A 15,265-nucleotide genomic window follows, 5' to 3' on the forward strand; every position below is an offset into this window, starting at 1 on the left:
ACATTGCCTGGAAGAGGTACATAGCACAGCCCAGTTCGAATGTTCAACATCAAAACAGCCAGAGTAAACAACCAATACAAACATGTTGGTGGAATTAAGAGAGGGCTTATCCCTACATAAATGTATTTTATTTTATGTATTGGTCATTTGTTATATATCACACTTTTATGAATAAAGTAGTATCTGAATAGCACACTTATGAATATGAACACTGATATATAAATATTGTTCCATTCTTCAAATAAACCTTTTAATTTGCAAAACGAATCTACTTCTTGGCTCAGTGAGGTTGGGGAGATTCAAAGAGAGGGGCGTTATATAAGGGTTCAACATCCAGATTTAAAGAACTTTGACATAAAAATATATAAATAAGGGCTTCCATTGGGCGTCCCAGACTAGGCATTGATTTAGTTGGAGTGCTGGATTGAAGCACTTACAGATTGGGGGCTGTGGTCCGGGATTTCTGGATTAGATCTACCACTTGTGCAGCGTAATACAATATGCTGACTGACAGGATACATAAGTCCTGTTGGGCTACCACGCTGTGTTACGCTGTAAAAGCACCCCTCAAAAGGAAACGGTCTGTTTTGCAAAATAAAATAATAAACTTCTGTAAGTCAGGAAGGAAATCAATTTCCCGAATGGCGACGTTGGTAGACATCAAGATAGCTAGAGAGCACCTCTTACATAAGCTATTTGTGAGAGGTGAGTGGACTGAGCAGGACCAGAATGTGTGGTGTCAGGCAATCACACAACAGGTCACTGCAACTGGGTTAGCTATCTGGAGAGATCAGGGTGCCTTACATGTGGCCCTGAGTGAACTATATATGGCTCCTAAGGCCAAGGATGAGCACAACAAGATTGCCAGGGTAGCGGCATATTTATATTTATCTATGGGAGCCATACAGGACAAATGTGCTGAAGCCCATGATCTGGCAAGTAGGCAACTGATGGCATTAGAGAAGGCCCAATCTGATCTGGACTCTTCTGAGCACAGGCTGCAGAGGAGCCAGGAGTCAGAAAACGAAAGTAGGCAGTATCTAATTAAAATAAAAGAGGACATGGGTATCCTGCAACAGGAAAAGGCAGACCAGGATACCAGAATTCTGGCCTTGCAGAAGGAGTATCAAGAAGGTTTGGACTTCCTACTGCAGAGCCAGAAAAAGCTGGAGCAACAACTGGATTTCAATAGGGCATGTGCAGAGCAGGTAGTGACCCTGCAAAGCCACCTGGATAGAGAGAAGGCAGAGTGCAACAAATTAATTCTGAAAGACCTGGACACCCAGGCAGAATTTGGGGAAGAGCGCCATAAAGCTGGCGCCCTTCAAAGGCAGAGGGACGACCTGGCGGCGCAGAGACAGGCTCTTGCTCAGGAAAGGGATACCTTAGGCCAGGAAGTCTGTAACTTAAAAGGGAAGCTGGAAGAAAATCACCTGGCCCTCCAGGGACTGTGTGACCTCCAAAAAGAGCATCAAAACTTGGTAGAGCACACCAGGAGGGTGGAAGATGGCAACAGGGAGCAGGGGCTGATAGATATGAGGTTCGCTGGGAAAGGGAAACACCTGAGCATAACCTCAGGAGCCCTAGTCCCAGAGGCCTCCATCTCTCCCAGTCCCTGGACTCTGCCACCCCCATGTCCCCTGGTGCACATGAGCCCAGGGCCACAGGGATGGCAGATTACTATCCAGTCAGACATATGGGGCTCATAGACCAGTACCTCCCAGGAATGTATGGGCGGGCATCCGGGTATGGGCACCCAAGTACAGTACAATTTAGTGGGGAACACCAGGAGAGTAGGCCCACTAAGGGCATCCTGAAAACCTCTGCCCAGTTAGGTCAGTGGGGGCGGGGGGGTACCCATCGAATCCTGGGAGCAAGGAGTAATCAGAAGACTCCTCTGAGCATCCCAGGACACAGGAGACTAGGTCCCCACATTCTGCCAGCCATTCCCAGGCTCACAGAATCCGGGAAAACCTGGAAGATCAGACGGGCACCTCTGGGAGCAGTGCCTCTGAGTCAGAGGATGAATGGACCAGGGTTACCCGGACCAATAAGGCCAATAAGGCAAAAAGGGCCTTGCTTAAGGACCCCTTAAAACAGATTAAGGCAATAAGGAGTGTCATCACGCCTTATCACAAGAACACCAAGTATTCTGTGTAGGAACACTTAGAGCTCTTTGAGCAAATGATGGAGACTTTCCATTTGAAAGACAGCAGTAGCTGCATTCAGTATGTCAAATGGACATTCTCCCCAGAATACTCCAGTTTCTTTGCGGAGCTGGAGTGCCAAAATCATTCAAGATGGTCCACATATAGGGTGGCCATCTTAAAGCACTTTTCTGTTCATAGGAATCCCCAAGAGGCTCGCAAGGCAGCCTACAATTTGCAATGTGGGGAGGATCAGGCCCCACAAGAGTTTGTGCAGGAGTTGAAGCGCGCCTTTGCGCAGACTACCAAAAGGGTGCGCACGGACAGTAAAGAATTTGTTAATACGTTTTTCCATGCGCTGCCGAAATACATCATGACCCACCTAGTGAGAGATTTTCATGAGAAAAGGTCACTAGACTGGGTCATTGAACATGCGACCCGAATCTATGAGGTGCAGAAGCCCATAGAAAATAAAAATAATGCTCAGAAAAGCCCCAAACCGACCAGCACTCCTGCCGCTGCTAAGGTGGCAGAGGTAAATGTTGCCCCCATTTTAGATTTGGAGATAGGGGGCCTAAAAACCTGCCTGCACAGAATAATTCTAAGCCCAGAAGGCCCTCGTGCCAGTCACAGACAGGGAGTCAAGGAGGTAGTCCCACAAATGGGGTCCCTCACTCCCCTGACTATGTAAGTCCCCGCTACAAGGGAAACCGACCCATCCTGGGTTAAGTGTGGACTCCTGCAGCCCAAGGGGGGGATCCAACCAAGCACCTAACCCAGGGAACTTCCCTCCTAACTTCCCCAAGGAGGGCAGAAATTCACCATATCCTGGGCAGAATTTTTTCCCCAGGTATCCACAAAATTTCCAACCCCAAATTCATCCATCCTTCTTTCCCCACTTCCCTGAGCCCAGGCAACCTAATCCGGGAGAGGGGAGGCCAAGGGTGGAGGGGTACCCAAATCTTCCCAACCCGGGGTACTACCAGAGAAGGGATAGCTACCCTTCCCGGGATCCGCCCAGGGGAGAAAACAGAACCCTGTATCAGCCTGAGCGGGTTTCACAGCTTGAGCGCCAGGCCCAAAATATGGCACACGATCTGAGTCGCATGCTGAGGGCTCAGCAGAACCCTCAAATGAGCATGCCGGTACAGAATGCCCCAAACTCTGGACCTGATCCTCCAGAACAATGACGGGGGCAGCACCCCGATAGCCCACCGGTGACCAGGGAGGAGGCACAAGGGGAAGGGGGGTGTAAAGCCTTGGAGGAAGCTTCCTTCCCCACTTGTGAACAGCCCCTGGAAACCCAGGAACCGGAAACAAAATCTCCTGCCCCTGACAGCCTGCCACCCAAGGAGCAGAGGGGGGGGTAGGAGAAACAAAGGATCCAAACAGACCCATTTTGAGGAGGAGGTACAGATCTTCCAATTTGAAGGAGAGGGATCCTCAGAGGATCCTGGGAAAAGGATCTTCTCCTTCAGAGATGGGGGAACTCCTCCCAAATAAAAATGTGTCCCAAGGGATTCACATCCAGACTGGGTAGATGTGGGGACTGAGCTAGCGCTGCCCATCATCCCATCCCAGAACCAACATCATCAAAATCCCCTGGTTCAAACCCATTTTGGTGACTGCCACCAAAAAGGGGGGGTGGGGGGCGGCCCTGAACCGGAACCAGGGGAACTCAAAAATTCTCCTATCTCCAGTTGCCATCTTTTTCTTTCAGATTCCCAAGACTCCCCACAGAATTCTGCCCAAATCTCTTCTCTCTCCATTTCCAAAACTAAAAAAATAGCCCACCAGTTGTCCAAAAATGTGCATTATCTGTGCCCCCTTGTGGAGAAGGAGGGAAGATACTATACCCCGGTTCAAGTACAGGGGCAGGGTACAATTTTGGCACTGGTGGACACCGGATCCCAAGCTACCCTTCTGTCCAAAAAGGCCTTTGATGAACTAAATTCAGGAAGGGGGGAGAATTACCAAAATCCTCTCACTTCTCTTCCTGGACAACTTCAGAACTTTGACGGGAAGGAAATTCCCATCGAGGGGACTGCGGATGTGGACATTAAAATTGGGCGACATAAGGTGAAACACCCGGTCATAGTAGTGACTCCAGAGGGCACCCCTTGTTTACTAGGGAATGACCTCCTGAGAAGGTTGTAACCCCTAATAGATTGCGTAAACAAGGTCCTCTGGACCCAGTCTAGACGACCAATAAAGTTAAAACAGAGTGTCAACCATGTTAGTTTGAACGGCACATGCCACATGGTTGAACAAAAATCTGACCAAGTAGAATTTAACTTCCAGAACAACCAAATTCCAGACGTGACCGTAATAGCAGTAGGATAACAGACTGGTGATGGGGGGTCCTCTCTATTTCTGAAAATCAACCTTCCTTCCAGTTTAAGGTGGTATTCCACACTGGAAGGAAACACTCTGAAATTCTTTACCAATCTACAATCAGACATTCCCACTCCAATAGTCCAGAAAGATGTGAAATCAGCTCAGAGCCTGGCTGATATTCAGCGAATTGGAGAGCAGTTGTTCATCCCTGTTCAGTTAAATGATGGGAAGGACTCTGTTCTCGCCGGAGTGTGTGTGAACAACGGGAAGAGCTTCATCAGCGAAGCCATGTTCCGCCAACTCCCAAAAGATCCAGCCTTTCCCACATTTAGACTCATAGACAAATGGGAAATGGATCTGGAAGCACCCAATTCCAAACATCTCCTGCCAAGCAGGTGTATGCTCAAAATTTCCATAGGCAAAAAGAGCATAGTCCATAACTGTTGGGTCGTGCGAGATGTCACTGCCACCTTTTACTTAGGCGGTGACATTCTCAATCGCTTTGCCATTAGTTTGAACCTAATAAACTTCACAGCTTGGTACCGATTAGCGGATAACCCCATGGGCTTTGATGATCCAGAGAAAGTATTTAGGTCAGCTCAATTGCTACCTTATGCAGTTGAAATTCAGATTGGAGAGGAAGTCACCATCCCAGGAAGGACCTGACAATTCTCCCTAGAAGTGAAAGTGAAAAGAGGACAGAAATTGAAAAACCCTGATGCCTATATTCCTCTAAATGCTTCTCTCCAACAGCAAGGGTTGGGGGGTAAACCCAACACTCTTATCCAATATAGAACATGACACCATTCCAATAGAGGTGGATAACAGTGACTTAAAGAGTATCACTCTAGCCGCAGGCATCATTATTGGAATGGCGGTTGATGACCGACATTTTTCCGTTGATCTAGGTAATTAACTGTTAGGACCAATCCCCAAGGACTGTTTTGGCAGTGACAGTGATGACAACACAACACCAGACAGGATCTTTACCCGGCATGGGGGGGTACTTCCTGGTGTACACTTCCTGCCCTTATGGTAAGGAAGATGTGACTTGTGACTTCAGGAGGGATGAGGTGATTTTTCAGGTCCATGAGGGCTGCCTTTCCCACCTGAAGCCACAAGTCCAAATCAGCACTTTGACCAGGGACTTCTCCACCCAGCTGGAGGAGGCCGCTGAGTTAGCGAAATCAGAAGTCTTTCCAGGCTTCAGGCAGATGGTTGAAGAGAGAGTCAACCTAGCTGATGCCTGTGAGACTCTGGAGCAGAAGCAAAAGTTGAAACAAGTTTTCTTGGATTTTCAAGATCTCTTTGCGGTGGACTCATATGACTGTGGTCGCACCGACATCCACACCACAACAATTCCCACGGTCCCTGGTATGACTCCAGTGTTTGTGAAGCAATATTGCATGCCTCTCGCATCAATGGAGTCCCTTACTGAAATCATTAAGAACCTTGAGTCCCATGGGATAATCCGCCCAGTCCACAGCACCTTCAATAATCCGGTGCTGGGGATATTGAAGCGAAACGGCCAGTGGAGACTCTGCGCCGACCTTAGGGGTAACCTGGCTTATGTAGATGATGTCCTCATCAAAAGCTCATCTGTGGAGGAACACATAGCAGAGATCCGTTATGTTCTGACCCAGTTGAAGGCCGCCAGAGCAAAGATTTCCTTTCAGAAAGCACAGTGGTGTAGAACCCGTGTGAATTTCTTGGGGCATGAGATTACTCCTCAGGGTCTCTGTCCCCAGGAAAAGAAAGTGGAAGCACTCCAGAAACTGAAGGACCCCACAACTCTGCGGGAACTAAGGAGCCTCCTTGGACTGACTAATTACAGCAGAAAGTTAATTGAGGGCTACGCAGAGATCACCAGACCTCTGATTCATCTTTTGAAGGGGGGTCAAGTGGAAATGGGGTCCAGAACAATCTGAAGCAGTAAGACAACTCAAAAGAAGCCTCTCACAAGTGCCTTGCCTAGCTTACCCTGTCAGAAACAAGGAGTTCTTCTTGGAAACAGGGTTCTTTAATACATGCTTGACTGCAGTATTATACCAAAAGCATGACAAGGTCAAAAAAGTAATCTCCTATGCGAGTAAAACTTTATCCTCTGTGGAGGAAAAATTCAACGATTGTGAGAAGGCACTCCTGGAAACGGTGTGGGCATTGAAGAATTACCGCCCGTTCATCCAGGGAGAACACATCATAGTGGAGACTCCACACCAGCCTCTGCAATATCTCCAAAGTGACAGAATCCAAGCCGGAAATGTGAGTAATTCCCAAATTACCTCCTGGATTCTGTCAATGCAAGGCTTTCCTGTGGAGGTCAGATATGGCCAAAACAAGAAGAGTCCCCTCGCGCAAGGTCTGGCTGGCTTGCATGATTGTGCCAGAGAAAACTGTCTCGAGGACGAGAATCTAAAAATCAAGGACAACATGGAGGCATACCGTAATTCCTCACACAAAGTCTTTGAAGAAGACAAGTGTGAGGGAATGCCCACTGTCTATGTGGATGGATGCTCTTACCATGTTGACAACAATGGGGAAAAAGAACTTGTGGCAGGTGTAGGGAATGCATGGGTGAATGAGTCCCCAGAACCCTCCACTGGGTACAAGATTGGTTCCCGAAGTAGTCAATGGGCAGAGTTGATGGCTGTGCATCAAGCCATCCTCACTGCTGTCCAACATCAACTCCATCAACTGGTCATAATCACAGATTCAGATTATGTACGGAATGGGTTCGTTGAGCACCTGGTTAACTGGAAAACCAGAGGCATGTTATGTGCTAATAACAAACCCTTGAAACATGGGAAGTTAATCCAAAATATTGATGATCTGGTCACCTCGAATGGGATGACCATCTACTGGAAAAAGATCAAGGGTCATTCCAAAGTAGAGGGACCAGACAAAACTGGAAATGACTTAGCTGATCAGCTGGCCAAAACCGGGGCCATCCAAGGGGATTTAATAGAGATCGAGTCCCTGTTGGGGGAAATCCAGGTGACTGCTATCACTAGGTCCCAGACAAATGCTCACAATGATCTCTCAACTGCACAATGGAGTAAGAAGACCCCAGATGCTGATTTGATTACGGCTCAAAAAGCGGATCCAATAATTGGTAAGTTTTATCAACACATTGAGGACCCTGAGAACTTTCCCCTGACGGATACCAATTACCTTGGGAAAGAGGACCTCAGAGTGTTGATGAAATGTCCAAAAATGTTCTGAATCCAAGACGGTTTGTTGGTAAGGAAATCCCTAGCTGGCCATGATCAGTGGGTGGTTCCTACCTCATTCCGAAGCCTGATGTTAAGTCACGCCCATGATGCAGCCACAGCCGGTCATAGGGGGTTTCATACAACACCTGAAATCTTAAGAAAGGTTGCATACTGGCCACACATGGGGCAGGATCTCGACCAATACTTGAAGGGGTGTCTTGTGTGTGCACAATTTCAGCCAACATCCCTCACACACTGTGCACCTCTCCAAAAGAGAGGGGTGACACTGCCAAGGTCAGATTTGCAAGTAGATTTCATCGGGCCCGTGATTCGCTCCTCTAATGGAAATAAGTACATGTTGACCGTGACATGCTTATTTACTAAATGGGTGAAATGTCTCCCGGCCCCAAACTGCAAGGCAGAAACAGCAGCTGCCCTGATGATCAACCACATCTTTTCGCGTTTTGGTCTACCCCAAAGGATTGAGTCAGACAGAGGTAGCTTTTTCACCAGCAAAGTCATGACAAAGATGTGAGATATACTTGGTGTTAAAAGGAAGCTACATATTGCTTACCGGCTAGCCTCTAGTGGTGCAGTAGAACGTTACAACAAAACCATTGTGAGCATATTAAAAAAAATGTGTGGCAGATCCTGGGCCAAGTTGGGATATTCAATTACCTCTTGTCCTACTGGCCATCAGATCTACCCCTTCATCTGCAACTAAAATGTCACAATTTGAGCTGATGACTGGACGCAGGATGGTGCTTCCCCAGCATCTGCTCTACAGGACCCAAGAGCAGACATTGATCAATGCCTCCACAACTCATGAGTATGTTGAAAATGTATGAAAACACCTTCAACATGCTTTTGCCTATGCTCAGCAAAATCTAGAAAGATCAGCCGATAGCATGAAGACCCACTATGACTTAAAGACTACCAGGAAAGAATACAATGTAGGAGACCACGTTTATCTATACAATTTCCAAAGGAACGAGGCCAAACAGCGAACATGTCTGCCTACCTGGAAGGAACCTTTTGAAATTGTAGACAAGATCTCACCAGTCGCCTACAAGATCTGCATCCTCAAAGGCAGTTTGGCAGAAGGGGAAGATAAGTGGGTCCATATTAATCAGCTGAAGTGTTGCCATCCTAGGCACACTCTGCAGCAACTGGAGGAGTCTTCTGGAACCCCAGAGGGGGGGCCACTCCAGATCCATAAAATATCCATCTCTAAAATATTCCACTTGTAGTCTATAAAATACAATAATAAAAATGTCTTCTGATTTATAAAATGTATATGTCTGCCCCACTACATTAATAGTGGTGGGGAAATGTCTACAAATATGTTTTTGCTTTGTCATCCTAGGAGAGAGAAGGGGAGAGAGATAAACCATGGAGATTGACCAAGGAGGACGGCCGGGGACCGGGAGCAAAGATCCAAGGGGCCTGGGGTATCGCTCAATACTCCCATCAGGACTGGCGAGGAGAACCAATCGATCCACCCCTGATGGAGGAAAAGACGATGAACTTTGCCATTGGTGGAATCCGGAGAGATGAGGCTGACATCCCAGTCTTGCGAAGATCCATTGATGGAAGGTCAATGGCCATCGCAAGAGGGGGGCTTGTGGGATGTATCAACCCACTCATCCAAGCCCTGCAACATCACTGTGCATTGCTGGCAGCAGAAACATCATAATGGCCACTGGAAAGCATGCTGCTCGCTAGAAATCACCAGAAATTGCGCAATGAAAACCTGAAAAATAGGCCACCATACACTTTTGCCTATCTTAGTGAGCACAGGGGATCACTGCCAAAAACCACCATTGGGCTACCCACAAAGTAGCCTGAAGCCACTTGGAAATAGCAATGCTGATTGAAAAAGAAACACAGAGCTGTTGAAAATCTGCTTTCTTGATTGTCAAAAATTGTTAAAATCATGGCTCACAAATCACCTAAAAAATCCAACCTCTTTGTTGGGTGTTCCACATCATTTACTGCAAGAATCCACATCAATACAATGTCAGCAAGAATCATATGTTCTCAGAACAAAATCCTCTTTTAAAGATACTTGATGGAAAGACAGCTGTCAAAATGGGTGTAGTACAGATACTCGCCTCTGTCAGGTGCTGGCGATTTATAATTCTAACAGGAGAACTGGTGTTTCGGAAGTTAAATATGCCAAAGAAGTAAATTCCATTAAAATGCCATATGAGAGTGCCACACAGTGATTTCATGTGGAAAAAGACTTGATTTAAAGATATGTTGCTTATTTTAAGTTTATAAATGTTATTATTTTTTTCACAAGGAACTATGTTACAATTAATCAGAAAGTAACCTGATGCAGTTAAAACTCCAAAAGGCTTGCTTCCCCTGAGAACCCTTCACACCTTGTCATTCCCACCAGAAGGAGGATGTCGCATTGGCATGCTAATCAAGAGGGGAGGAGATTTTCTCTGCAGCCCGGAGAAAGGAACAATAGATTCTTTAGACTGAATAGTGAATGCTAATTTGGGTGTAACTGGCAACAACTGCTGGCAGGAAACAAGACATGTGACCCTCTTAGTCAGCCCAGCTCTGGGGGCGGACCAGACTGACATGTGGATTTAACATTGGAGTAAATGTATGTTTTAGAAAAAATGCTTCTAACAAAGTGTACTGAACTGACAAAAATGTGAAACTTTGAGATTGTGAAAATGAAAAATTCACTCACAGTTTAAGACTAAGCTGAAATCCGTGCAATGTGCAGAGAGGATATGCATGCATGTATCAAATTTGATACAGAATTAATATTGCAAAACCCTCCAAAAGCGCAAAAATGTTGTCATTTCTGAACCCAAGCTCGTAGAAACATGGGACTTGAACAGAAATGTACCTTAAGCAATCTGTCATGTAATTATGTGTTCTCAACAACGTGTGTATCTGGGAAATATGTTTTTTGTGAAAAATTGATTTTCTATGTAAAAGCAAAAGGGAGGGATTTCTTTTGAACCATAAACACAGCATCACTCTGACTCATTCTGACACGCTGATCCTTTCTCCAATCAGGGGATAAGAAATCCTCTAACCTATCAGATCCTTAGAGGGTTGGGCATTGTAGAATCAGCCTCCCCACCCACTTTGGAAATACATAAATAGGGACTGTGAGGACAGATAGGACACACACACTTTTCCACTACTCAACTGATTTCTTGGCGCAGAACCCAATTTTTGAAATCTTGACTTTATTTCTGAAAAATCTACCTTCACAAAAACCTCTGTAACTTTTGAACCTCAAGTCCTAGAACCGAAATTTAACTGTCATTTTGAAGCTAGGATCCATTATAGTTTTTCCGTAATCACGTTTCACGCATGTGGAAAAGTTGCCGCGAATTGCAATTTAGCTCCATTTCACCACTTGTCAAAATAGTTGCTTCTTGTTTTCAACTGCTGAATTCGTTTTCAATCTGATAATCCTTCATGAATCATTGCTAGTGTTGACCTGTACTAATCCAAAGTAATTCTCACTAATCCTGAATCTCCTTTAGTGAATTAAAATCATTTTAGCATATTTTTCCATCCATTGCAATCACATTCAAAAGCATTTTTGCCTGTTTTAAAATCATGCCTGTTTTAAAATCATACCTGTTTTCTCTACGTGTCATGCATGCTGGACGTGGTTCTACCTCTTACGCTCATAGAGCAACTAGACCGTTCTATTCCAAATGGCGGTTGTTCGATACGTTGCCGGGAAAACGACGTCTGCACTTTTCACGTCGCTAAATTCACGTGTATTCTGCTTCGTCACATGAACTACGGCATTACGTATATAAGTAGCGTGGAAACTTCACTCGCTGCTTCTGATCGAATCATTTGGCGTTGTGTAGCTGAACCTCCGATCTGCGTCCTTGCAGTTTTCCTCAGCTGCTTCTTGGGCCTTCTATAGTGTGTTTTCCGCCACACGCTGATTCCTGGAGCTGTTTGTTCGCGTGTAATTCCACACGCGCACGTTGTCTTCAAACGCGGCTGTCCTGGGCTGCGTGTATCCTGTTAGCGTGCAAATCCACAAGCGCACGTTGTCTTCAAGCGCGGCTGGCCTGGACTCCGTGAATCCTGTTCGCGTGTAATTCCACACGCGCACGTTGTCTTCAAACGCGGCTGTCCTGGGCTGCGTGTATCCTGTTAGCGTGCAAATCCACAAGCGCACGTTGTCTTCAAGCGCGGCTGGCCTGGACTGTGTGAATCCTGTTCGCGTGTAATTCCACACGCACACGTTGTCTTCAAGCGCTGCTGGCCTGGGCTGCGTGAATCCTGCTCGCGTGCAAATCCACAAGCGCACGCTATCTTCAAGCGCGGCTGGCCTGGACTGCGTGAATCCTGTTCGCGTGTAATTCCACACGCACACGTTGTCTTCAAGCGCTGCTGGCCTGGGCTGCGTGAATCCTGTTCGCGTGCAAATCCACAAGCGCACGCTATCTTCAAGCGTGGCTGGCCTGGACTGCGTGAATCCTGTTCGCGTGTAATTCCACCCGCGCACGTTGTCTTCAAGCGCTGCTGGCCTGGGCTGCGTGAATCCTGTTCGCGTGCAAATCCACAAGCGCACGCTGTCTTCAAGCGCGGCTGGCCTGGACTGCGTGAATCCTGTTCGCGTGTAATTCCACACGCACACGTTGTCTTCAAGCGCTGCTGGCCTGGACTGCGTGAATCCTATTCGCGTGTAATTCCACACGCGCACACTATTTTCTTCACGGCTGTTCAGAACCGTGTGTACTTTGTTTATACCACAAAAGGGCGCTATTTCCAACTCCTGCACCTGTGATATTAACAGGGGGATTTATTCATTTCTATACTTTTCTCTACGTGGGAAGGAAGCTTTTCAAGGACTGTTGGAAGGTGATAGTGAACAGTACTTTGGACGCTATCCTGTGGTGCATCAACTCGGTATCTAGCGTGAGCCTCGTTCCGTTCGGGATAAGTCTCCCTTACTAATATTCCCTTCCTTGTCGTTTGTTCTACTTCTGGATTTTCCTCAAGAGACTTCTGCTGGATTCTTCTGCCCTAGGCATAAGGTCAGTGTGTGAATTAATGTCAAATACTGTTCTATCATAGAGAGTCAATTTGGGGCAGTTTCTTATGATACTTTATTTTGTTCTAGGCTGACTTCCTATACCTTACCCACGCCCTTTCCAGTGATCCATCTCTCTGCCTGTTTTATCAGTCAGAGAGTTGTATCATTTGGAAGGTCTAAACTTGACTTCACAACTATCAAATCGTGTGAACAGGGATCCGGAAGACCCTACCATCTGTATCCTTTTGAGTACCGTATCCTTTTCAGTCAATACTTTAGTGCTTTATGACACTACGCTTGCTGGGGGAACTGGAATTGAACTGCATTATTGAGTGTATTCTTCAAACCTGTGTGCCCTCATTTCCATCTCTTCATATTGCATAGTGGGGGGAGTGAGTAGTCACAGGGGGAAAAGTGGTTATATTATCTTTTGATTGAAATCATATCAAGTTTATTTCTGTGTTGCATTCTTTCCCATTCTTGCATTTCCTTGAATCATATAAAGTTTTCTCTGCTACCTTATCCTTTCTATTCCTACTCCTAACTGATTAAAGAGATTGTTGATATTGTAATATTACCCATTGCTGCTCACTGTACCTATTCATAAGTGTGCTATTCAGATATTATTCTATTCATAAAAGTGTGCTATATATTGTTCAATTCTTCAAATAAACCTTTTAATTTGCAAAACAAACCTACTTCTTGGCTCAGTGAGGTCGGGGAGATCCAAAGAGAGGGGCGTTATATAAGGGTTCATCATCCAGATTTAAAGAACTTTGACATAAAAATATATAAATAAGGGCTTCCATTGGGCATCCCAGAATAGGCATTGACTTAGTTGGAGTGCTGGATTGAAGTCACTCACAATCCCTTTCCTTGACAGTTAAGGGAAGGGGCTAAGTCAGGGTTTCTCTATACGGCACAGACTGTACCCTTAGAAGGAGGTGTTATGGTAAGCAAAGGACCAGCTTCTAATGTCAATCCATTTCAAGTGCGTAAAGGCAAGTTTGAAGACAAATAATACTGGATTATCTATGCACAATCTGCCTGCATCTCAGCGGTGGCCGTCATATTTGTGCTCCTCGGTGGTAGACACAGAGACACAGTGCCCATGACCAGACATATAAACACACTACATTTTACACATATGCCCTAAATAAGCACCAGGAGCCCAAAATACATGCCGGCTTATATTAACATAACAGTGTACCTTTAATCCACTTCGGATTTGCCTTTAGGTTCACTTACACTGCTACAAACTAAAATGAAATAAACATGAAAAGTAGCAAGTAACTTGCTTTCAACGAGCACAATCAATTGAACTTTGGAAGGGAAAATGGGTGACCAACACATATCGTAATTTATTTACTCTCTATTCGGCCAGTTGGTTATCATCGAGGAGATTTGATCGAATCCAAATACATTGAATTTGTTTTTTTCTTTTAAGTCATTTGGCTGCAAATATATACGGGGGAGTCCCCCCACCAGCTCCCTCTTACCCACACCTTAATCATTACCCTTACGCACCCCCCACATATATCCGCGACAAAATTTGCCCAAACAAATTCTATGAATTTGGCTTCAACCAAATCTCTTGCGATGAGACCTCCCGATCCCGGCCAGTTCAGAGCTGCACATTCCATTTAGAAGAAGGAAGAAAGATATGAAAGTGGAACTAAAATTGCTCTTGTGAAATTGTGGTCTTCCAACACTAATCAACTACCATGGCTACTTTTCCAGAGAATTGTCATTGACAGTAATCAATTACATAAGGCAAGGGGCTGGTTATAAATAATTGGACACTGGTACTGATATCGGAGGACCTCCTTTGCCCCTGTTGGTTTTCCTGATAGGATGAACATACCAGAAGGAACAGGCAATAGGAGAGAAAGGGGTGGAGATGAACACAGGATCATCATGGTGAAGGCTTAACTTGTAAGAGTGTGTCTCTTTTTAGGGCAGGACTGGGAAGACATAAGGGGGGAGGACACACTGACAAAAAACCAAACAGTGTCTCTTTGACATTGTGCGGAAAGATTGATTTGAACGTGTGCGTCTGAGAGAATGTGGAATGTTTGACTGTGATGTGTACCAAGCAACAGTGTGTAAAAACCCACGGTTGCAAATGCACAGTTGGAGCTAGATTAAGACCCTCGTAGGCCCTTACAACCCAAGACTTTTGGGTGCCGCTTTCCTTAAAGCATGTATTGTTTTTAAACAGCACAGTGACACACTGAAACATACGTTTGAAACATTATTACAGAAAGTTCTGAATGTATAACTGCATTTTGCTTATTTTATGGATCTGCGTGATTTTACCGAACCCAAAGGTTCGACTCCCAAAAGTTCGAATTTTCTTTTTTTTTTTATTTCCGCAAATATATATGTGGGGGGAGACCCCCGCATCCCCCTCCTTACCCCTATATATTTTTTTATACACTTTACCCCATATATATATATGGAAAATTGGGGGTCTTACTTTTGGGCGTCAAACTTTTGGTATTCGGTACTTGTGTACAATACCC

At 45.6% G+C, this 15,265-nt stretch overlaps 1 protein-coding gene across 1 annotated transcript in view; it reads right to left on the bottom strand.

Annotated features, from left to right (window-relative positions):
• The window catches only part of RPL3L (ribosomal protein L3 like), a 320,999-nt gene that overhangs the window by 81,317 nt on the left and 224,417 nt on the right, over positions 1–15,265 (bottom strand). The window lies entirely within an intron of this gene.

The sequence above is a fragment of the Ambystoma mexicanum genome, chromosome 2q (genome assembly GCF_040938575.1).
Source record: "Ambystoma mexicanum isolate Mex_15411 chromosome 2q, UKY_AmexF1_1, whole genome shotgun sequence".
Classification (NCBI taxonomy): Eukaryota; Metazoa; Chordata; class Amphibia; order Caudata; family Ambystomatidae; genus Ambystoma; species Ambystoma mexicanum.